The sequence below is a fragment of the Crocodylus siamensis genome, chromosome 7 (assembly GCF_052110815.1).
Source record: "Crocodylus siamensis isolate JL-2025a chromosome 7, ASM5211081v1, whole genome shotgun sequence".
Classification (NCBI taxonomy): domain Eukaryota; kingdom Metazoa; phylum Chordata; order Crocodylia; family Crocodylidae; genus Crocodylus; species Crocodylus siamensis.
In genome coordinates this window covers 74,661,235-74,685,692 of record NC_143401.1, presented here as the reverse complement: position 1 = coordinate 74,685,692, position 24,458 = coordinate 74,661,235, and the positions used below count along the sequence as shown (strand labels likewise).

The window sequence follows — 24,458 nt, the reverse complement described above, 5'->3', positions numbered from 1 at the left end:
TAGTGTCTTTTGATGATAGTTATCATGTTCTGAAGACATAATTCTTCATGAACTGTTGAACACACTTCTAAAATCACTATTAAACTGTCATTTACCACTTTTGTGAGGTGAATGACATTCAAATTATGCAAAACTTAACATCACACGTGCTCACAAAATCTGATCGTAATTGAAAAAATATGGGCCTCAAGTGTTTAAATGTAATTGCATCAGATTTCACAAATGTTAGGTAGGTTGGAGGGGAGACCTATAAGGAAGGCCTTTTGGCTCAGAGGCCTGAGTTGTCATTATTCAGTTTCCAAGAACTGTGTTAAGGGCATGCTGCTGCTGGAAATGAGACAAACAATGAAGGACCAGACTATTTACATTCATTAAGCATCAAGGCACTATTCCCAAGAGTAGGGTGTAACGCCCAATGTCCTGACCACATTCCAACTTCTCTAATTACAGTCTGCCTTCATAAATTCCTCTTTAGTTCCAGCTGCAGAGTTACTCTTCTAATGGGATGTGTAGTATTTTTGTGTGCCATTAAACTGTTGCTGTATTTCACACCAGAGATGACTATAAATGAAGCAGTGGGAGACATGATTGCTATATGTAAGTTGTGTAGTTAATAAAGTTCATGTAGTGCTTTTTTGCACCATCTGTGTGAGTGGGGCTATATAAATTTAAGATCATTATGACTATCATTAAAAAATCAGGATGCCTTTACATTTCCTTCAGGAATTTAAGACTTCCTTCTCTGGAATAAATTGTACATTCATATTTAGGCTACGAGTTTCTGTGCTTTACACTTGTGAAGTATACTAAAATGTACATTTCAGTTTATGTGGAGGAGTCCACTGATGGCAAAAGTACACTTTGAAAATGTAGGATAACATGAAGATTGCTTGCTATCTGGGGTTTTAACATCAAAAAAATTTCCTTTCTGTGTTTTTGTTTTTTAGACATGCTAGAAACCATCATAAACGGGCACAAGATAGGAAGAACTGAGGTACCTCATCTAAAATATGCTGTTTTTTGGAAGAAGTGGGAACTAACTTTTTACTTGCCAACTGCCAAAGAAATGGAATGGCTACAGTTTTGAATTATGACTTTGCTGGGGGAGCTCAGAATCTAACCTGGGGTGGGCAATTATTTTGGCTGATGGGCCACTTAACAAGTTTTGGTGAGTGGTTGAGGGTTACATACATAATATCTTTCAGAAGATATTATTTTAACAAATTTTGGATAAAACATATATATAAATATGAAATATGTACTATAGCATATATTTTAATTTTATTCAAAAATAATTTTTGTCCTGATTTATGTTTTTTTTTTAACAGTGTGTTTTTAATAGTTTTTAACAGTTTATTGCATAAAAGCTCTATTGGTTATATATTGTACTATTGTATATTGGTTAATATTATTGAGGGGGTTGGGTATGTGTTGGGGGGGCTACCCATGTGCTAGGTCCCAGGAGCTGGCCACAGGTGAAGGGGTGGGCAGGGGACACATGGCAACCAGGCTGGGGGGAAGCTGCAACTGGGCAGCTCCTGGTCCAGTATGTGGGACTCCAGCTCTAGCTCCAGCCTCTGGCTACCTTTTACCCACTTGTCCACCTACAGGTGGCTGCTCATTGCACTGGATAGGTGGACTGGGGGGAGCTGCCCAACTGCAGCTTCCCCCTCCGGCCCCCCCCATCCCCTGCCCACCTGGCTGGGCATATGGTGCTTGCCATGCCTCCCCATAGCTGCCACCACTTCCATGCAGTACCTGCTGCTTGGAGTGGTGGAGGAGGAGCTGCTGTGGAGGCAGGGGGAGTTAAGCAGTACCTGGGCAGCTGCAGCAATGGTGGGAGCAGCAGCACCAGGCGGCTGTGCACACTGGCCAGGGCCTGAGTGGTGCCACCGGCGAGTGTGGGGTGGGATGGTGATGAGGGCTGCTCTGGGTGGGAGAGGTCAAGGCTCAGCCCCATGTGGAGCACTGTGGAGGCGGCTGTGGGCCAGATACAATAATCTCGAGTGCTGCATCCAGCTCGCAGGCCGTATTTTGCCCACCCCTGGTGTAAACTTAGCGCATATTATCCAAACTGTTCTCTTCTGTTTCTCTGTCAGTTGTGAGTATAACTGTGATATTGAAGTGATTCATTTTATCATGACCCTGTGAAGCATCCCTATAACTCAAAATTCACAGTGCTGATCTTTGCACAAGCTCCTCTGTGATGTCACGTTCATATTGTTTATGCTTATGAAACATGGAGGGGCGCTTTTCAAAGACACACCAGACGGAGAGCTGCAACAGGTATTTAGAAGACAACTTTAAGCAACCAGTTTGCATAGAACTTACTGGTGCCAATCTCTTGACTTCAATGGGCATTTGTGCAAACAAAAAAAATGTATTTTTTAATTTCATTCCTTCTGTTTCATTATATCATTGTTAGTGCTGGTGACATTGCAGCAAACATGGGATTGTACTCTTTGATTAATGGAATCATTCTTTGCTGTTAACCACTTACAGATAATTTCAAGTACAGATTCCACGATAATGTTTTATGATAGCCCTTATTCTGAAAATCAAGTTGTGTAATATGTCTCCGAAGTTTATTTGAAATGCTTTCTTCTTTCATACAAAAATAATATTTAGGGATAATATATCATTTTTTTTCAGTTCTTTAAAATAACACAACAAAATGGAAAATAACCTGTAATGTTTTCTCTTGATTTTTTTTTCTATATAATGCATTGCAAATTTGCCTTCAGAAGCATTTCATTTTTTAAAGACTTGTCCTTGTATTCCATAATGTGTCTAAAACCATTGAATCAATTTATTTTAAAGGTATCCATCAAACTTTTGCCTGCAAGAAATTCAGCTATGACTATTACTTTTGTGCTTCATTTCACATATAAATAGAATGTCATTCTGAACAGAAAAAGTCTATTTAGTGCAATAAAATACATTTAACTTTTCAACAGTTTATGTAAGCTTTCTCTGCTTGCAATAGTAATTTAAATATGGATAGATGTATTTGAATAAAACATTGACTCTTCTGATACACATCACAGTAAAAATTGGGATTATATGTATAAAAGTGTTCCTGTTCAGCATGGAGAGAAAGATATAGATGAACTATTAATACTTCTAAGGTCAACAAAAAACTGTTTACATATTCTTCTTCTTCCATTTTTTGGGTCTTAGTTCAGTATTCGAACCTGCTACTGATAGGTTCTGATATGTACAGACTCTCAGTTATTTCCTTGTGGTTCTGTAAGACCATAGAGCATATCTGATCCAAGGTCAAAATCTTTGATGTTTCAGACACATCCCATTCTGACAGAAGACCAAGTCTGTTCACCTTGTTTGAGAGAAGAGTCTAATTGACTTTGATGGGAATGTCTGTCTTTTACTCTGTTGAAGCTGAATACACTGATATTCCTTTTAAAGATGGTATGCCTCTGAGGCCTAGGTTGTGGCCCTTATATTGATCAGCCACTCAGACAAGTAATCCTATGGACTTCAATGGCTGTTTAGAAAATAGATGTGTTACCCTTGATGGGATAGGACAGCTTAGGCAGACAGACACATTCTCCAGCCAGTTGATAGCACTTTCATGCCACAGAGGTGGCACAAAGAGGTCATAATCTTGCATCACTGTCTCTGGTAAAATCTCCTCTGAAGGAGAGTGTGTAGTGGATCCTGCAGCACAGGTGTGGCAGCACAGCCTAGCTCTCTATTACACAATTGACTTGTTATGATGGGCCACAGTATTGTGACCTGGCTCTGACTGTTCAAGTCTGTATTTAGGTAAAATCAGCTGCAAATGGGATGGTGTTGGATGTTCTGTTTCGGGGGAAAACTTGCTGGGGGATTTTCATTGTAATAGGTCTACTAAGTAGGTGCCTGTCTAAGCACAAAGTAAAGAACCCCTTACTTCTCAGCTTTATTTTACTAATGTTTTTGAAAGTTCTCAAAGTACCTGCAAAGGCAGGTACTGAAAAACAAAAGATTTCATTTGAATAAATTTCTGTTCTTTTGAATATATTTTTTTAGATCCATAAAGTAACCCTATGCATATTGCCTGGGACAGCTTCAGATAGTGTTCTCCTTCCTATCATCTTTTTGATGTTGCAGTCTACCTTTTCCCATTTACCATTTCATTTATTTTTCTGTTCTCATCTTTCTTTTCTTCCCTATGCTTCCAGTTTAGTGTTCTTCCCATCTCACATTAGAAAGCTTGTATCAGTTTAATTTCCTTTATAAGGAACTCACTAGGTCTTCTATTCTCTTTCTTCCTGCCTCTTTCCTACATTCTCATTGTATACTGCAAGTAGAACAGCAGGTGGAAATGAACAAATGTTGGACAGTGGCCAAAGTAACAACAACGAGATCAGGAATTGGATTTGCCTGAAGTTCAGAAGTAATTAAAGCTTAGAGTTTGATTAAGTCCAGGTCTACTTAATATTTAGTCCTGGTCATTTCTGGTTTAAACCAGTTTACTGCAAGAGTTGCACCTACGTACACAAGGCCTGAGTTGTCCTTTCTCTATTTAAAAAAAAAAGTACCTTCTTTGCACTTCCTTTACATTCTGAGGTCAGATGAAATAGAGTTTCTGACAATGCTGCTTAGTTATGAGGACAAAAAAAATTTGTTGAGAATTTCAAATCAGTATTATTTGTGAGTTATAGTAATATGTCACCATTTAAAATGTCCTGGATCACACCCTTCCACTGCCTTGAAACTCTTAGTTATACCTTATATAGACATTATTAGTATGTAGTCAAAACTGAAAAGCACTAGGAAGTTGTACTGTTATTGGACAACTTAAAATAATGGAATCTGTGCTGTACGTACTTACATATAATGTTAAATATATTCTACTCTCAGTGAGTTAATGTTATGAGAATTCTGTTCACAGTGGAGAAAACACCCTGAAGTGTGACATTCAAGCTGCATTGCGTCATTAATTTTAAAAGTTTTTTGATTCTTTCTGTTGTGAATTACTTTTGATCTTGCTTGCTTTGATTTTCCAAGTTTCACACCATCTCCTTTTGGTTTTAATTCTGCTTTACAACCCAAAAGTAAATAGATCAAAGAGCAATTGAGGAAAACTGACAGTTGCAGGAGGGGGGTGGTGAACCCTTCCTTTTTGTGTCTATATATAACGAATATTTCTCACACTTGATGTGCGCTCTGTTCCATAATAAGCCATTGTTTGGTTCCTACTGTGACAGGTGATTGCTAGTTTTACCACCATATCCACTCATTATAAGTTAGGTATTCATACATCTGATATATGTTTGTACACATAAACTGTAGTGGCATCCAATTAATATGGGTGTTTCTGCTGACTGTACTCACAAGTTACATGCATACCACATTCTGAAAACAGAGTCCTAATAATTTATATGTGTATGATGTGCCATCCCCATTACTCCAAAGGTTAAGGGCCTCTTTTTCTATTGACACTGCCTGTTTGTCTGAGATAAACATTGAAATTGGACCAAGAAAAGAGACTAGAATGCACAAATTTAAGAAGGAGCACAATACCTATGGGTACACCTTGCAAAGAGTTGTGGTGGATGTCTCTATTGTGAATCATAGATTCATAGACGCTAGGGTCGGAAGGGACCTCAATAGATCATCGAGTCCGACCCCCTGCATAAGCAGGAAAGAGTGCTGGGCCTACATTACCCCAGCTAGATACACATCCAACCTTCTCTTGAATACCCCCAGGGTAGGGGAGAGCACCACCTCCCTTGGGAGCCCGTTCCAGACCTTGGCCACTCGAACTGTGAAGAAGTTCCTCCTAATATCCAATCTAAATCTGCTCTCTTCTAGCTTGTGGCCATTATTTCTTGTAACCCCCGGGGGCGCCTTGGTGAATAAATACTCACCAATTCCCTTCTGTGCCCCCCTGACGAACTTATAGGCAGCCACCAGGTCGCCTCTCAACCTTCTCTTGCGGAGGCTGAAAAGGTCCAGTTTCTCTAATCTCTCCTCGTAGGGCTTGGCCTGCAGGCCCTTAACCATACGAGTGGCCCTTCTCTGGACCCTCTCCAGGTTATCCGCATCCTTCTTGAAGTGCGGCGCCCAGAATTGCACGCAGTACTCCAGCTGCGGTCTGACCAGCGCCCGATAGAGGGGAAGTATCACCTCCTTGGACCTATTTGTCATGCATCTGCTGATGCACGATAAAGTGCCATTGGCTTTTCTGATAGTTTCGTCACACTGCCGACTCATGTTCATCTTGGAGTCCACTAGGACTCCAAGATCCCTTTCCACTTCCGTGCCACCCAGCAGGTCATTTCCTAGGCTGTAGGTGTGCTGGACATTTTTCCTCCCTAGATGCAGCACTTTGCATTTCTCCTTGTTGAACTGCATTCTGTTGTTTTCTGCCCACTTGTCTAACCTGTCCAGGTCTGCTTGCAGCTGTTCCCTGCCCTCCGGCGTGTCCACTTCGCCCCATAGCTTAGTGTCATCTGCAAACTTGGACAGAGTACATTTCACCCCCTCGTCCAAGTCGCTGATGAAGACATTAAAGAGTATCGGTCCAAGCACCGAGCCCTGCAGGACCCCACTGCCCACACTCTTCCAGGTCGAAACCAACCCATCCACCACGACTCTCTGGGTGCGACCCTCCAGCCAATTCTCCACCCACCGGACTGTGCAGTCATCCAAGTCACAGCCCCTTAACTTGTTCACCAGTATGGGGTGGGATACCGTATCAAAGGCCTTCCTGAAGTCCAAGTATACGACATCCACCCCTCCTCCTGCGTCGAGGCGTTTTGTGACCTGGTCATAAAAAGAGACTAGATTGGTCAGGCACGATCTGCCTGCCACGAACCCGTGCTGGTTTCCCCTCAGCATAATTTGTCCTGCCGGGCTCTCACAAATGTGAGCCTTGATGATTTTTTCAAAGACTTTGCCAAGGATGGAGGTGAGACTAACTGGCCTATAGTTGCCCGGGTCCTCCTTCCTCCCCTTCTTGAAAATGGGAACCACATTGGCCCTTTTCCAGTCCTCCGGGACTTGACCCGTGCGCCACGAGCATTCAAATATTCCCGCCATGATGTCGGCCAGTGCCTTCAGTACCCTGAAGCTCATCCGGGCCTGCCGACTTAAAGGCATCCAGTTCTTCCAAGTGACCCTGCACCACCTCAGGGTCCACGCATGGAAGTCTGGTGCCTTGCTGCTGCCTCCCTACACTCCCAGTGAGAGACTTGTCATGCCTCTCGCTTAGGAACACTGAGGCGAAGAACTCGTTGAGGAGTTCAGCCTTGTCCCCTCTGTCCGTCACCAATTGTTTCTGCCCATTTAGCAGGGGTCCTATTCCTCCCTGGGCCTTCCTTTTACTCCCTATATATCTAAAAAACAATTTCTTATTGTCTTTTACTTGGGTTGCCATCCTCAGCTCCATGGTAGCTTTGGCCTGTCTAACTGCCTCCCTACAAGCACGAGCAGAAGAGGTATATTCCTCTTTGGTGATCTCTCCCTGTTTCCACTTTTTATGTGCTCCCCTTTTGGCCCTTAGTCTGCCCTGGATTTCTCTGGTCAGCCAGGGAAGCCTCCTGGCCCCTTTCCCTCTTTTACCTCGCACGGGGATCGTCTCGCTTTGTGCTCGAAGGATAGCTTCCTTAAGGCACAGCCACCCTTCTTGGGCTCCCATCATTTCAAAACTACTACTCTGCAGTGCGTCCTTCACTAATCGCCTGAAATCAGCTTTCCTAAAGTCCAGCACGTTCACCCTACTAGTTACCTTACCCACTCGACGCCTTATGTTGAATTGTACTTTTAGGTGATCACTGTCCCCCAGATGGCTACCGATCTGAAGGTCCCCTACTATGTCATCCCCCGTTGCCAATACCAGATCCAGTAAGGCATTCCCCCTAGTGGGACCATGTACCTCCTGCGTCAGGTGGAGGTCTTGTACACAGGTTAGAAACCTGCGTGAGCAGTGGGACTTTGCTGTCTGTTTCTCCCAGCAGATGTCCGGGTAGTTTAGGTCCCCCATGACCACCGCCTCTTTAGCTTTTATGGTCTCTGAGAGTTGCCTCAGGAGCCCCAAATCTATTTCTTCCCCTTGATGTGGGGGTCTGTAGCAGACCCCTACCACCAAATCCTTTTCTCCTTGCCCCCCATGTAGCCTAACCCACAGTCCTTCTACTTCCTCATCCTTTGATTCTGTCTTGATGAGGGTTGATGTATATTGCTCCTTAACATCAAATTAGTAGAGCTGTGCAAAGTTTTGCCAAGTGTGTTGTTTCAAAGTTGTTTCAATGCATTTGGAGCTCTAAATAGAGAAATTGAAATGAAAAAACTAGCTTTGAAACAGCTTCAAAACAAAAAATTTTGAAACATTTAGAGTTTCAAAGCAGCCTGGTGGCAGGAGGTAGGGGAGAGTGAGGGCTGTGCTCTGAGTGGCCCCACAGTCCTCAGCCTGGTGGAGAGTGCAGCCCTGCTTCCCTAGCCTCCCACCACTGGGCTGCGCTCCGTGGGGCTGGCGGAGCTGATTGTGGTGCAGCTCTGACTCTGCCTGCCTCCCACCATAGGGCTGTGCTTTGAGCAGCTCCGCACCCCCATGGAGCTCAGCCTGGAGGTGGGAAGTGGAGTGCAGCCCTGGCTCTGCCTGCTTCCTGCTGCTGGGCTTTGCTCCGTTGGGCTGGCTCTCTCTGCCTCCCACCGCTAGGCTGCACTCTGAGTAGCTCTGCAGGCCTGGTGGCAGGAGGCAGGGAGAGCCAGGGCTGTGCTCCACTTTCTCCCACTGGGCTGAGCTCCATGGGTATGTGGAGCCACTCAGAGTGCAGCCCGGCTGTGGGAGGCAGGCGGGGCTGGGGCTGTGCTCTGATCAGCTCCACCAGCCCCATGGAGTGCAGCGCAGCACTGGGAGGTAGGCAGAGCCAGGTCTGGGTGTGGGCTGCACCTAGCACTGGTCCCAGCTGGCAGTGGCAGCCTCCTATCATCTGGCACAGATCTGGGAGGAGTCTAGCACATCCCCACTGTCCTCTCATGGGTGCAGGCCCCTGGATCTGCATGCTGGATGACGGGAAGCTGCCACTGCCAGCAAGTGTCATTTGTTTTGCTTTCAAGGCTTTGAGGTGCAGTTTCCAAGAAACCTTTGCACCTGTCTCCTTGAAACATGGCAGGCTTCATGCCCTCAGAAGGGGCTACCATCCCTGCAATTTGAGTCCAAATCAGGCAACAAATGACAATGTTTTAGATATTTTCATGATTCCCCCTTATAGTCTTTGGGTGAAATGTCAGAATGTTTCAAAACAGCGAAAGTTTTGACAAAATGAAATAGGACTGCTTCGAAATGAAATAAAACAACAAAATGAAACACTATCCCTTTGAAACAGTGAAATGGTCATTGAAAGGAAATGATGGTGTTTTGTACAGCCCTACAAATTAGTATATTCATATATATTTTGTTATTAGATTTGACACAGCAATAAATTTACAGGAATCTAATTACCTGTGTTTTGCAGGAGGTCAGAGTAAATGATTATAGTGGTCTTTTCTGGCCTTCAAATCTTAGTGAGGGCTGCACTGCTGCAAATAGGAGTTGAAAATTATCTCAGGTGTGCAGTCTTTGATATTTGCTTATTTGTGGTTTAAACTTTTAAGATGTAAGAAGCTGTTCCAGCAGTTGATTACCTTTCTGCAGTATATTATTGCTAGAGATGGACTAGAGACTATTTGAGTAAACTACCCATGTTTTATTGTGACATGCTTATTAAAAAAATACATCTCTTCTTGTATTGAGGGCTAAAACAATAGATGGTCTCTGGATAAGGAAGCTTTACTTTTTAGGTTCAGTGCATCAGATTGTTTTTACTTCTTTTTTGGTCTGGGCTAGGAGGACTTTAAAAGTCTTTAAAGACTTTTTTGTGCCTTCCTACTTATGACTCTAAGCTCCATGAAATAATTTAAAGCATCTCTGGGACATGTCTCTTTAGTCTGCCAGCAGGGCTTTCACATCCTTCTGTGGGAATATTTGTTACATAGCCCTCCTGGATATTACTGGGTTGTTTTTTTTTCTAAATAAAAAGGGTTGGGGGATAAAGCCAACACTGTTCTCCTTGTAGTATGGTAGGTGTAAAAGTATCTCCTTTTCTATATACCTTTTTCTCCTGGGGTTGTTTCAGAAATTGTTAGTCTTTGACTGGAATGTAGGATTTTTACTCGTAATATTATTTTCAAATTTAATTTGAGTTTTTCTTCACTCTTGAGCTACCCAGTTGAGCTCAGATCTTTAAAATATTAGGCAGAAGTGAGCTTTCCTTTTGGGGTTTGGGGAGGCAGTGTGCCAACACTGGGGAGCAGGGGAGGGGAAGCAGGGAGGGGAATGGGGTCATCCTTATCTGCCCTGATGTGGGGAAGTGATCAGCTCACCTCCAGCTGTTGCTGTTGTTACAGCATCTGCATAATTCCCAGTGTCCGGTTGCTGCTGCTACAGCAATGATGTATGCTTCTCAGGTGTTGCCATTCTTGTGCCCCCTCTAAGTCAGTGCCTGGAGCTGGGGTCCAATTTGCTCACCCCTCATTATGCTACTGCATACCTGCTTCCCTAAAACTGCAAGTCCCTAGTTAATTTAAACATCTAAGTCTTATTTTTAGAAGTGATTTAGGCAGCTAAGAATCCAAGGTTCATTGGTTAGAGCTGACTCTAATGCAGGTCAGCAAACTCCTTTCAGTGGCTGTACTCACATGTGTAACATGAATGTTTATGCTTCATTCATTGACAACTGTTTTCCTTTCTTCTGCTGTATAAGGAGTTAGGTATGAGTTAACTCCTTTAGATATCAATAGGGCACCCCTTGCCCTAGCCCTGTCCTCCCCTAACCCCCTGGCTCTGACCATGATAAAGCTGATCTAGTTGCCATGTGCTTCCCCATCAAGTCAAATGGGTTGCCAACTGGCTGGAGGGCTGCACCCAGAGGGTGGTAGTGGATGGGTCCTTCTCAACCTGAAAGGACGTGGGCAGTGGGGTTCCGCAGGGCTCGGTCCTCGGGCCCACACTGTTTGACATCTTCATCAGCGATTTGGGCGAGGGGGTAAAAAGCACCCTGTTCAAATTTGCTGATGACGCTAAGATGTGGGGGGACGTGGGCACACTGGAAGGATGCAACAGGCTACAATCAGACCTAGACAGGTTACAAGGGTGGGTGGACGAGAATAGGATGGGTTTCAACACAGACAAGTGCAAGGTGATGCACCTCGGGAGGAACAACCGGCACCATACCTACAGGTTAGGGAACTCCCCTCTTGTCAGCACAGAGGTGGAAAAGGATCTTGGGGTCATCATTGACTCCAAGATGAACATGGGTCGGTAGTGTGGGGAGGCAGTCAGGAAGGCCAACCGCACCTTGTCATGCATCCACAGATGCATATCAAGCAGGTCCAAGGAGGTGATACTCCCCCTCTATGTGGCACTGGTCAGGCCGCAGTTGGAGTACTGCGTCCGGTTCTGGGCGCCACACTTCAAGAGGGATGTCGAAAGCATGGAGAGGGTCCAGAGGAGGGCCACTTGTATGATCAAGGGACAACAGGGCAGGCCCTATGAGGACAGGCTGCGGGACCTGAACCTGTTCAGCCTCCAAAAGAGAAGGCTGAGCGGGGATCTTGTGGCCTGTTATAAACTAGTCAGGGGGGATCAGCAGGCATTGGGGGAGTCACTGTTCCCCCAAGCACTGCTAGGAGTGACCAGGAATAACGGTCACAAGCTGGCAGAGGGTAGCTTTAGATTAGATATCAGGAGGCGCTACTTCACAGTCAGGGCGGCTAGGGTCTGGAACCAACTTCCAAGAGAAGTGGTGCAGGCTCCTACCCTGGGGGTGTTTAAGAGGAGGTTAGATGAACATCTTGCTGGGGTTGATTGACCCCAGTATTCTTTTCTTTCATGGCAGGGGGTCAGACTAGATGATCTGCTCAGGTCCCTTCCGACCCTAGAAACTATGAAACTAAGAGGACCAGGCAGTGGATGGGGGAAAGAGGAGGGCTCCCTTCCCCCACCCCTGGCCTGAGCCTCTTGAAAGTGGCAGCCTGCAGCTGCCAGTTCACAGATGCCAGTTGGGCTTTGCTGCAGCCAGACCCTGGGTGGGTAGTATGCAACAGAGCCCCCTTGACTTGTGGGCCTACCCAGTTCCCTGCAATACCACAGCCAGGATAGCTGGGGAGAGGGCACGAGGTGAGGATGCTCTATTCCACCCCAACCACCCCCAGGTCCAGCCATGGACAAATCCAGCCAGCACTTGCAAGCTATCACTGTCAAGAGGCCCAGGCAGGGGCTGGGGGAATGGAGCCCCAACCTTGCAGGCCCCCCCCAATTAGCCTGGCTGGAATACAGGGAGAAGCCAGGCTGAGTCTCCAAGGCAAGGGGGCACCACTCCCTGCCCAGGCATCTTGACAGCAGTAGTATACAGCTGCTGCCTTGGCTTTGCCATGGCTGGAGCCGGGGGTGGGGGGAAAGTGGGGTGGAATGGAGCCCCCTCACCTGATGGTCCTGGACAGGCTGTCCCCAGTACCCCAGCCAGGGTAGCTGGGGGGAACCCAAGAGGCAAGGGGGCCCTGTTCCACCCCAATCCCACCCCCCCAGTTTTGGCCACAGCAAAGCCTAACTGGCAGCTGTGTCCTATCTCCACCTCCTCCTTGCTGCACAGGGAGGAGACTCTCTGCTCTCTGTGACAGCCATAGGCAGGAGGGATAAAAAATATTTGGGGGGGCTGAGTGTGCACCCCCCCAGCAGGTAAGTCTGTGGGGGGAGGGGAAAGGGCCATGGGGGGGCAAATCAAGGACCCAGGAGTAAGGGTGGGAGCAGGACACAGGCAAGAGCATGGCTGGGGTGAGTAGGACCCAGGCTGGGCCAGGTGGTGGGATTTCATAGATTTCATAGACATTAGGGCTGGAAGGGACCTCGGGAGACCATCGAATCCAGCCCCCTGCCCAAAGGGCAGGAAGTCAGCTGGGGTCATAGGATCCCAGCAAGATAAGCATCCAGTTTACTCTTGAAGGTGTTCAGTGTAGGTGCTTGAACCACCTCCGCTGGCAGACTGTTCCAGACCTTGGGGGCTTGGACAGTAAAGAAATTCTTCCTTATGTCCAGCCTGAAATGGTCTTGCAGGAGTTTGTGACCGTTCGACCTCGTCATCCCTTGGGGCGCTCTGGTGAACAAACATTCCCCCAGATCCTGGTGGTCACCCCGATAAACTTATAGGTGGCCATCAGATCACCCCTGAGCCTGTGCTTTTCCAGGCTAAAGAGTCCCATGGCTCTCAGCCTGTCATCGTAAGGTTTGTTTTCCTGACCTCTGATCATGCGCGTGGCTCTCCTCTAGACTCTCTCAAGCTTCTCCACATCCTTTTTGAATCGTGGAGCCCAAAACTAGATGCAGTACTCCAGCTGCGGCCTCACCAAGGCCGAGTACAAGGGGAGAATGACGTCCCGGGATTTGCTCGAGAAGCATCTATGGATGCAAGCCAGCGTTTTGGTCACTTTACTAGCTGCAGCATCGCATTGCAGGCTTATGTTCATCTTGTGGTCAATGATGACCCCCAAGTCTCTTTCTTCTGTAGTGCTATCCAATGTAGCACTGCTGAGCCTATAAGGATGCTGCAGGTTTTTCCTCCCAAGGTGGAGAACCTTGCATTTTTTGGTGTTAAACACCATCAGGTTCTCATCCGCCCATTTGCTGAGCTTGTCCAGGTCAGCCTAGATCACCCGCCTATCTTCTGGCGTGGATGCTTTGCCCCAAAGTTTGGTGTCATTGGCGAACTTGGCCAGTCCACTCCTGACTCCAATGTCCACATCATTAATGAAGATGTTGAACAGGATGGGTCCCAGGACAGAGCCTTGAGAAACCCCACTGGTCACAGGGCACCACGATGAATGACTGCCATCAATTACAACCCTCTGGGTCCGACCACGGAGCCAGTTTCCCAGCCAGCGGATCGTGGTGGAGCCAAGGCCATGACTGGCCAGTTTGGCCAAGAGGTGATCGTGGGATACAAGATCAAAGGCTTTTTTGAAGTCAAGATATATGACATCAATCTCTTCTCCCTTGTCCAGGTGATAGGTCACCTGGTCATAGAAGAAAATGAGATTGGTCAAACAAGACCTACCCGCAACAAACCTGTGCTAGCTATCTCTTAGAATGTTAGCCTGGGCCAGTCCCTCAAGGATGGCCTCCTTAATAAACTTTTCTAAGATCTTCCCCAGGATAGAAGTCAGGCTGATGGGCCTGTAGTTAGCCGGATCCACTGTCCTCCCTTTCTTGAAGATCGGCACCACATTGGCCTTCTTCCAGTCTTTGGGCACTACACCAGAGCGCCAGGAGTTTTCAAAGATCCGTGCCAGGGCCTGGGCTATGACGCTTGCCAGGTCCTTGAGTACCCTGGGGTGAAGATTGTCAGGGCCAGCTAACTTGAAGGTATCCAGCTTCTCAAGGTGTTCCTTCATGAGGTCAGCATTGATGGAGGGTAGGGGATCCCCATCACCCGGATCTCCCTGTCCCATAGCAGGCATGGGCGTCCCATGGGACTGATGAAAGACTGACGCAAAGTACCTATTTAATAGGTTGGCTTTTTCCTGGGCGTCAGTCGTCAGTTGCCCCATCTGGTTTAGCAGGGGTCCAACATTGCCCTTGCTTTTCCTCTGGCTCCCCACATATCTGAAAAAGGACTTTTTGTTGTCCTTGATGCTTGAAGCTAGTTGGAGTTCAGTTGCAGCCTTGGCTTTCCTGGTTTGCTCCCTGCAGGACCGGACCAGTGCAGAATAATCCTCCTTGGAGGTGAATCCCATCCTCCATCCTTTGTAGGCTTTCCTTTTTAGCCGCAGGAGGTCCGCTAGGTCCCTAGAGAGCCAGGAGGGCTGCTGTGCTTTCTTGCTGCCTTTCCTCCGTGTTGGAATAGATTTAGCTTGTGCATTGAGGATCGCTTCCTTGAGAAGCAACCACTCTTCTTGAACTCCCATCTCCCTGGGGTCATGGTCCCTGAGGGCCTGACCGACAAGCCTCTTGAGCTTGTCAAAGTTGGCTTTTCTGAAGTCAAGGACTACTGTGTTGCTGACTGACTTGCCAGCTTTACGGCGGATGGTGAAGGTGATCAGCCCATGGTCGCTGTCACCCAGCTTCCCATCGATCACTAGGTCGCCGATTAGGTCGTCCCCCATAGCCAGTACCAGGTCAAGCAGCGCTTTTCCTCTCGTTGGCCCATAGACTTCTTGGGTCAGGTAGAGGTCATCCATGCATGCGAGAAAGCTTTGCGACCGCTCGGATTTTGCTGAGTGATCTTCCCAGGAGATGTCCGGGTAATTGAAGTCACCCATGACAACCAAGGTCCTGGAGCAAGCGGCCTCAGTCACTTCCCGGGCGAACTCCTGGTCAAGCTCAGGACTTTGCGTGGGAGGTCTGTAGTAGACTCCCACCATTGTGCCCCCTGTGCCGTTTTTCCCATGAATTTTTACCCAGAGGGTCTCTAGCTGTCCATGCCGGTCGCCAACATCAGCTTGCAGGGACATGTAGCTTTCCTTCACAGAGAGAGCTACACCCCCGCCCCTTTTGTCAACACGATCCCTCCTGTACAGGGTATAGCCCTCTATACCCGTGGTCCAGTCATCGGTGGAGTCCCACCAGGTCTCCGTTATCCCAATGACATCATAATTCTTTGCACTGAGCAGGAGGACAAGGTCCTCCTGCTTGTTACCCAGGCTCCTGGCATTAGTGTACAGGCAGGCAAGTGTGCCTTTAGGGGCTCTTGCCTTGCCCACAGATTGTGCCAGGGCTGGGGCAGGGGTGGGGTCCCTTAAGTGCCTTGGTCTGCTGGCTTTGCAAGGGTCGCTCAGTGGGCCAGCAGTGGCAGTCGTCCCCCCATCCCCCAACGGGCTTAGTTTAAAGCCCGGTGGAGCAGGTCAGCCAGCCTGGCTGAGAAGAGCCTCCTCCCCAGGGGAGAGAGGTGGAGGCCATCTCTTCCCAGCAGCTCGCTGCCTCTGTTGCCAAAGAGCGGGCTGTGGTCATGGATGACACCAGCTCCGCAGTCTTTGGTTCACTGTGTGGATCCTCCTCTCCCTCCTCAGCCCATAGCCCGAGACTGGGAGGATTGACAAAAACACCACCTGAGCTCCCAGACCCCTAAGCCCTGCTCCCAACTCTCTGTAGCACCTCATGACCTGGCTGGGGGTGCTCCAAGCCGTGTCATTGGTGCCCACGTGAATAAGGAGCGTGGGGTAGTGGTCTGTGGGCTGGAGGAGCTGCGGGATCCTCTCCACTATGTCTCGGATGCAGGCCCCTGGGAAGCAGCAGACCTCCCAGGCTAAGGGGTTCAGGGCGGCAGATTGCCCCCTCAGTGCCCCGCAGGATGGAGTCTCCCACAACAAACACCTTTCGCTTTGACTTGGGGAGAGCGGGACCAGTATCTGTGGTTGATCCTGGGTTGCCTGCGGGAGCTGGCAACTGAGCAGGCTCTGCTGGGGCTGCAAGAGGTGCGAACCTGTTGCTAAGCTCCGGCGAGGGAGGGGCCTTGGTGCGGCAGGCCTTCGGGCCCCTGACCACCTTGGTCCATGCCCCTGACTGGGCAGAGTGGGAGGTCTCCTTAGTCCTGGAGGGAGACGGTGCTCTACCCTGCGGCTCCCGGGGGAGAAGGGCCTGGCAGTAGGAGTCCTGCTCACAGTCCCTGATGGCACGCAGTCTCTGGACTGTGGCCTGGAGCTCCTCCAGCTGGCGCGCCAGAGACCCCAGTAGGGAGCAGACCCTGCAAGGGGAGGTGGCCATGCTCCCAAGCCCCAGAGCCTGAAAAAGGGACAGGCAGCCCCTGCAGCCAAGACCCAGGGGCTCCGTCTGCATGGAGCCTGGAACCATGGGCTCCGTCTGGGTGGCTGTCTCTGAGGTGCCCAATGGGGGGGCTGCAGAGCCCGAGGGGACCCTCGGGGTGCGGCGCATGCCCATCCGTGTCATGGCTCTGGTAGGCTGGCTATGGCTGGGGCTGACTACTCTGGGGGGTCGCAGGCAGGGTCTCGTGCCCTCCCGTGCCCTCTCCCATGCGAACTCCGCGCTAACTCAAGCGCCTGTTTATGCAGCCTGTTCACGCGGCTCTGGTCGTGGGGCTCCCTGGGGGGCTGGGCCAAGTAGGGTCCTGGGCGGGGGCTTGACCCGGCCCGGCACCAGGCAGCGGCCTCCTCCCAGGGAGCAAGGAGTTAACTCCTTCCTACCACGAGCCTGCTTACCTCCGGCTGTGCTGGGGGTCAGCAGGGGGCTCTGCGGCTGCTGAGGGGATGTGTGGGGGGCTGGGAGGGCTTTGGGGGAGCGGGGGTGCAGAGGGCTGACTGGGGACATGTGCCCATGAGCAGAGCCCTGGGGGCATGTGCCCCCCCAATCTGTGCATGGGGTACAGGCAGCTGCCGTTGCATGCTGTGCTTTGCTTTTTGCTGCAGCTGTGCCACCCCCCTGCCTGCCTAGTGGTGGGATGCCCGTGGTGTTGCGCAGCTCTCAGGGCAGCAGGGCTCAAAACTCAGACGATAGTGGCAGCTGCCTCCACCCTGCACACATATTGTGGGGGTATGTGCCCCTTGGGCCTCCATTTTTCCCAGTGGGGCTCCACTCAACCCAACTCCTGCCCATGCCCTGCTCTCTTCCTCACTCTGCCCCCACCCAGCATGGTGAGGGAAGGAGTGGGGCTGGGGTGGGGAGGGGAAGGTCCTGCACAGCTGGGTGGGAAGTGGGACAGAGCTGCAAATGACTTGTCTGGGGGACTCCCAGCTTGGGGAGGGGGTCATGGCTCCCACTGCTGCATGCACCCTGGGAGGACATGGGGCTCGTGCCCCAGATATGTGCAGGGTGGGGCGGGCTGCCACTGCAGGATGGGGCTGCACTGGGCTGTTCTCAGTGTGGCGGTTGGGCTGACTGTGCTTTGGGTGGGCAGTGGTGGCACTGGGAGTGAGGGGCTGGGGGACTACAGCTGAATTTTGGTGTGGCTGCAGCCCTCCCTGCACCCTCTCTCCCATCACCGCTGCCTTCTTTGCACACAGCCTAGCCCCTCCACTGGGAAGAGCCTGACACTGCACCAGCCTACAGTGGCAGCCTGTCCCACCCATACAGAACTGGGGTGCATGCAGCAGCAGGAGCCATGCCCCCCGGAGGAGCTGCTTGTGGCTCCGTTCCATGCCCCACTCTGGCTGTGCAGGGCCTGTCCCAGCCCCAGCCCCATTCCCTCCTTCACCCCTCCCCACCCTTGCTGCAGCCACCTGGAGCTTGTGGCCAGGCTGCCTTGCAGCCCTACCCACTGCCCCATATTTGATGGGGCTAAGTCCCATTAGCCCTGGCCTTCTGCTGCCTATGGTGACAGCCCTGGGGGCAAGCATCAGCTCAGCCCTGTGTATGTGAAAAATTAACCCTCAAGGAAGCCTGAACAGAAGTTCCCTAAGGCACTCTGCTCCACAGCACCATCAGCTAATAGTTGATTTATTGAGGGTTATTTTTTTGTGCAATTGACCATTTTAAAAGTGCTTTGCAGCCATGCACATGTATTATTATGTCATGGCTGTAGAGTGCTTTCAGGGGCAGATCACTCAGAAAATGTTACTGGTATAAGCACCCATATTCTATGCCTTTTGCTTAGTTACTTAGTTCATAAAATTAGAAACTTGTATAGTTTAGGTATTTCTTCTCAAGAAATCATTGATCCAATGAGGAATAAATAAGAAAATGAGGAAGAGGCAATTTCAGGTTTGTCTACATTTATACTTGGAGGCTTGTCAGTGAGACAACTTTGGGCTTTTCTTCACCACCCAGGCTCAGGCTCACCTGACAGAAAAACAAGCGCAAAGCAACCTCAGTGACTTATTTATGGTTTGGAGCATGCTGTAGCCCAAAATATAGGACTACTGCTGCAATGATTTAGGCAAGCTTTCTGTGACCCACCACTTTCCACAAATGGTGGCTAACATGGATAGCTCTGAGTGAAATGTAACTTATTGAAATCTGACCTACTGATCATTTAATTTCTTTTGATAAACTTATATAATTCCGCTTGTTTGGGGTCTGGTGTTGAAGATATGAGCTGGTTATCCTAATACCTGACTGGTTCTTTTTTATAAGTCTGTACTCCTTGAAATATTTTGAAGTATTTTCAATATTTTATGCAGGGATGTTCCTTGAGGACCTAGCTTCTTGAAAGAGCAGACTAAGGTTAAGGGCACTGAGAACCATAATACAAACTTAAATGACCTTTTTTCTAGCATATATGAACTTTCCAGTTCAAGTGGATGTATTTTTCCATTGGGACTGGTAATGCTTAGTGTTCTTCTTATAAATCAGATCTAAATTATGCAGTAATAAATTTAGGATTCATAATGCTTTGAATGTGTAAGAATGAGAGGGAGCACATTTTATAAAGCTATTAATTGCAAAAGAACTATAAACACTCGGCTTTTTTTACAAGCCCAGAGCATTACTGTTTAAAAGAACTTGGCATTCTGTGATTTCTGTTACAAGAGAGTTTATTTTGTTCGTACATGCCATATAAAATACATAGTGCTATAAATTAATACACATATACACAGATACAATGCTATCAAGTTAGTGCTCTACTATATGTGAATATCTCAGCTGAAACAGATAGGGAAATTCATTTTGTCTATAGGTAAATGTAAAAGGCTATGCTTCTTTTGAGAACATTCAGATTTTTGGCATATCAGCACTTGGCATATCAGCTGTGTTTATGGTTCATCATTTCCATTGGAGACTGAGATTTGTACTCACTGGGAGGATTTAGTTTGGCCCCAGATTCAGAACTCAGCAGAAGGAAGTGGTGTGAAATGAAGCTCAAAAGGAGAACTAGAAATATGTCAAAATAGAATAAGGTTTACCTTTGGTTTTCATTGATAAAGCGATGCTAGAATGACTAAAGCAGCCGTATCAACTACCTTCACCTATGTGAAATTAGTAACAGAATCATTTTTATTTATTTAACTCTCTGTGGTTTAATTTAAAATGTGTTTTACCATCCTTGCCTATATCCCTGACATTTATGGAAATGAGCTCCCTCTTAAGCTCATCATTTAAAATAACTGAATCTTTAAGTCAGGTGCTGTATATAACACCTGGAGTATGGTAGGCACTTTATAAAATGTATAGGATAGGTGAACTTAGAACTAAAGGACTTAATATGAATAAGAAATTTGATATACAAAACATAATGCAAACATAACAAGTGATGGCCAGGGGAAAGAGGAGAGATTTATAACTGTCAATGAGATCAAATGGTTGGTTAGATGTAATTTTTTTGTTCTAGTCAAACTTTAGTTATTTGCTATTTTCATCTCTTGTAAATAGACACATGCCAAGATGTAGTGAAATGTTGTGGTTGAAGTGATAATGTAGATTCAGAGAATAAGGAAAATATGGGCTTTTAGGTAGGAAGGTAAAGAGGGTTGAAAGCATGGTGGGTAGGGAGATGTTGAAAAACAGCTCTTGCATTGGTAAAAAGGGTATAATGGCTTTAGGGAACAATAGTAGCAGAACAGAAAATATAGTAAAAGGGAAAGGCTGTTAGGCCATATCTTCTGCAGGAGTTGCTACTGGCTAGTGAGTCAGCAGGTTATTTTGAGAATCTGGGACCTTTTTCCAGGCACAAATTGGCTTTGCCTTCTTACACTTCTTAGAGTTATAAGAGGCTGTACACTAACCTACATGAAAAGCATAAATAACTGGCCATTAAAATGTCTAATGTGCATCATGTCTATCCTATTTTCTAGGGATGTATGATTCTGCATGTACGCATAGACTGTACAGGCAACCCCTGCTTAGCACTCTTAATTGGTTCCTGAAAAACCGAGCATTAAGAGAAACGAGCGTTAAGCAAAACCGAAAGTATTTGACAACCCAAGATGGCGACCACAAGCGTTATAACAAAAACTTGCTGAGCACTAAGTGAAATCTGGTATCAATTTCAAATGAGTACTATAGTGAAATAGCGCTAAGTGAAACAGCGTTAAGTGGGGGTTGCCTGTACTATGCGTTATAGTATATATTTCTGATTATTCGAAGGATTGGCACATGTATCACTGAGAATTCTTCACAGTGACCAGAAAAATTGGTAGCAAATAATTATTAGGCTACATATAACTAGTTACTGCCTAAAGTCTTAGAGATCTATAGGAAGATATTTCTTGCAACATTTTGTGAGTTTTCAAATTTTTGTTTGACATCTGTATTGCAGAAGAGTCCCTTCCATAGTCATTCATTATCATTTGTATTTATGGGGCTCACAGAAAGATATAGTAATTTACCAGAGCTAGTCTGTCAGTTCTGATTATAAAAGAGCTTGAATTAAAGTAAACCGTGTAAATATGATTATGCAATCTCACTTATTTATCTCCTAAGTTTGCTAGAAAATGAAGCATCACATTCTTTCAATCATTGGTAAAATGCTAGGGGATATTAAATTCCCAGTAGTTACAGATGAGGCTTAATACCTTCAAGTCAGCTGGCCCTACTGGGTTACACCCAAGTGTACTCAGGGAGCTGGCGAGCATCATGGCTCAGCCCCTGGCACAGATCTTTGAGAGCTCTTGGCACTCTGGTGAAGTGCCTGATGATTGGAACAGGGCCAATGTTGTGCCTATCTTCAAGAAAGGGAGGAAAGTAGATCTGGTAAACTACAGGCTAATCAGCCTGACCTCTATCAGTGGAGTCCCCCAGGGTTGTGGGCAGCGGAGTCCCCAAGGGCTCGATCCTTGGGGCGGTGCAGTTCAACATCTTCATTAGTGACCTGGATGAGGGTGTGGAGAACAATCTGTTCAGGTTCGCTGATGACACCGAGCTGTGGGGTAAAGTGAATACACCGCCAGGCAGGGACCGCATCCAGGCAGACCTGGATAGGTAAGAGAAGTAAGCGGACCTGAACAGGATGTGGTTCAACAAGGACAAGTGCAGAGTGCTGCACCTGGAGAGAGGGAACCAGCATTATGGTTATCGATTAGGGGCTGACCCTTTCAGCAGGACAGAGGCAGAGAGGGATCTTGGAGTCATGATTGACTCCAGGATGAATATGAGTCGCCAATGCGATGAAGCAATAGGCAGAGCCAACTGCACCCTGTCCTGCATCAACAGGGGCATCACTAACAGGTCCAGAGAGGTCTTGCTCCCCCTCTGCGGGGTTGGTCAGGCCACCGCTGGAGTACTGTGTCCAGTTCTGGACGCCACACTTCAAGAGGGACATGGAGAACCTGGAGAGGGTCCAGAGGAGGGCCACTCATATAGTTGGGGGCCTCCGTGGCCAGCCCTATGAGAAGAGGCTGAGGGACCTGAATCTCTTCAGTCACCATAAGAGGAGACTGAGGAGGGATCTTGTGGCCAACCTTATCAGGGGCCAGCAGCAGGGACTCGGGGAAAGTCTGTTCACCAGGGCTCCCCTTGGAGTCACTAGGAACAATGGCCACAAGTTGAGGGAGGATAGGTTTAGGTTAGATATTAGGAAGAGCTACTTCACTGTAAGGGTGGCCAGAGCCTGGAATAGGCTCCCCAGAGAGGTGGTGCTCTCACCTTCCCCGGAAGTCTTCAAGAGGAGACTGGATAGGCACCTGGCTGGGGTCTTATGACCCCTCTTACCCCCAGTGCTCATTCCTGCTCATGGCAGGGGGTCAGACTCGATGATCTGTCTAGGTCCCTTCCGACTCATTGATTCTATGATTCTATGATGATTCTATCCTGGGGAAGGTTTTGGAAAAGATTATCAAAGAGGCCATCCTTAATAGACTAGCTGAAGGCAATACCCTGAGGGATACCCAGCATGGGTTTGTTGCGGGTATGTCTTGCTTGACCCATCTCATTTCCTTTTCTGACCAGGTGGGAAGAGATCAATGTTGTATATCTTGACTTTAAAAAAGCCTTCGATCTGGTATCCCACGATCACCTCTTGGCTAAACTGGCTAACTGCAGCCTCAACCTCACCACGATCCACTGGCTGGGGAACTGGCTCCACAGTAGGACCCAGAGGGTAGTAATTGATGGAAGTCAATCATCATGGTGCACTGCGACCAATGGGGTCCCTCAAAGCTCTGTCTTGGGCCTATACTATTTAACATCTTCATCAATGATGTGGAGATTGGTGTCAGAAGTGGACTGGCCAAGTTTGCCGATGACACCAAACTCTGGGGTAAAGTATCCACACCTGAGGACAGGAGGGTGATCCAGGTGGATCTTGACAGGTTCATGAAATGGGCAGATGAGAACCTATGGTGTTGAACACCGAAAAATGCAAGGTTTTCCACCGTGGGAGGAAAAACCTGCAGCATGCTTATAGGCTTGGCAGTGCTATGCTGGTTAGCACTACAGATGAAAGGGACTTGGGGGGCATATTCAGATAGTTCATTGCTCTGTCACTCTTAGACATCATGGTTCACAAGATGTACGTGAGCCTTCAGTGTGATGCTGAGGCTAGTAAAATGAGCAAAATGCTGGCTTGGATCCATGGATGCTTCTCAAGCAAATCCCGGAACGTCATTCTCCCCTTGTACTCGGCCTTGGTGAGGCCGCAGCTGGAGTACTGCATCCAGTTTTGGGCTCCACAATTCAAAAAGGATGTGGAGAAGCTTGAGAGGGTGCAGAGGAGAGCCACACGCATGATCAAAGGTCAGGAAAACAAACCTTATGATGAGAGGCTGAGAGCCACGGGGCTCTTCAGCCTGGAAAAGCACAGGCTCAGGGGTGACCTGGTGGCCACCTATAAGTTTATCAGGTTTGCTCATCAGGATCTGGGGGAATGTCTCTTCATCAGAGCACCCCAAGGGATGACAAGATCGAACGGTCACAAACTTTGCCACGACCGATTCAGGCTGGACACAAGAAAGAACTTCATTGTCCGAGCCCCCAAGGTTTGGAATAGACCACTGCAGGAGGTGGTTCAAGCACCCACTTTGAACGGCTTCAAGACACATTTGGATGCTTACCTTGCTGGGATCTTATGACCCCAGCTGACTGCCTGCCCCTGGGGCAGAGGGCTGGACTCAGTGATCCTCCGGGGTCCCTTGCAGCCCAAATGTCTATGATTCTATGAATCTGTGCTTGTTCTTATGCTTAAGCTAAGAGTTAAGTGACTTTTGAAATATGATGCCTTCTAGAAGACTATGGGTTATCTGCATTCAGAGTTGTTCAAGGAAGATTTCATTTTGAATTAAGATTTTATATGTGCCTTTTAAAGACTGGTTCAGCTTAGATGAGACCTGGAACTGAAATAAATGTGTAAAAACAAAGTCAGCATTTTGAAATCCAACATAATTTAGAGCATATTGTACGATTGAATTATAACCTAATATATCATAATTTTTCCTGCTTGTCAGAAAAGGTCGTGCTGTGCTGTAAACAATCAATAGTTTTCATGTCTAAAACTAAGAAGTTCGAACAGTTTTTCATGAGCTGTGAAGGTTAAATGAGGCACTTGTGAAGATCTATTGAGAACTGTCCATGCTTTACATATTTTATAGTATGC

General features: G+C 47.7%; 1 long non-coding RNA gene across 1 annotated transcript in view; it reads left to right on the top strand.

Annotated features, from left to right (window-relative positions):
- Positions 1-945: 945 nt before the first annotated feature.
- LOC149859977 (uncharacterized) overlaps positions 946-24,458 on the top strand; it is a 211,478-nt gene continuing 187,965 nt past the window's right edge. The window contains exon 1 of the long non-coding RNA XR_016443655.1: positions 946-994. This is a non-coding gene — a long non-coding RNA (uncharacterized LOC149859977). The remainder of the gene's footprint in view (positions 995-24,458) is intronic.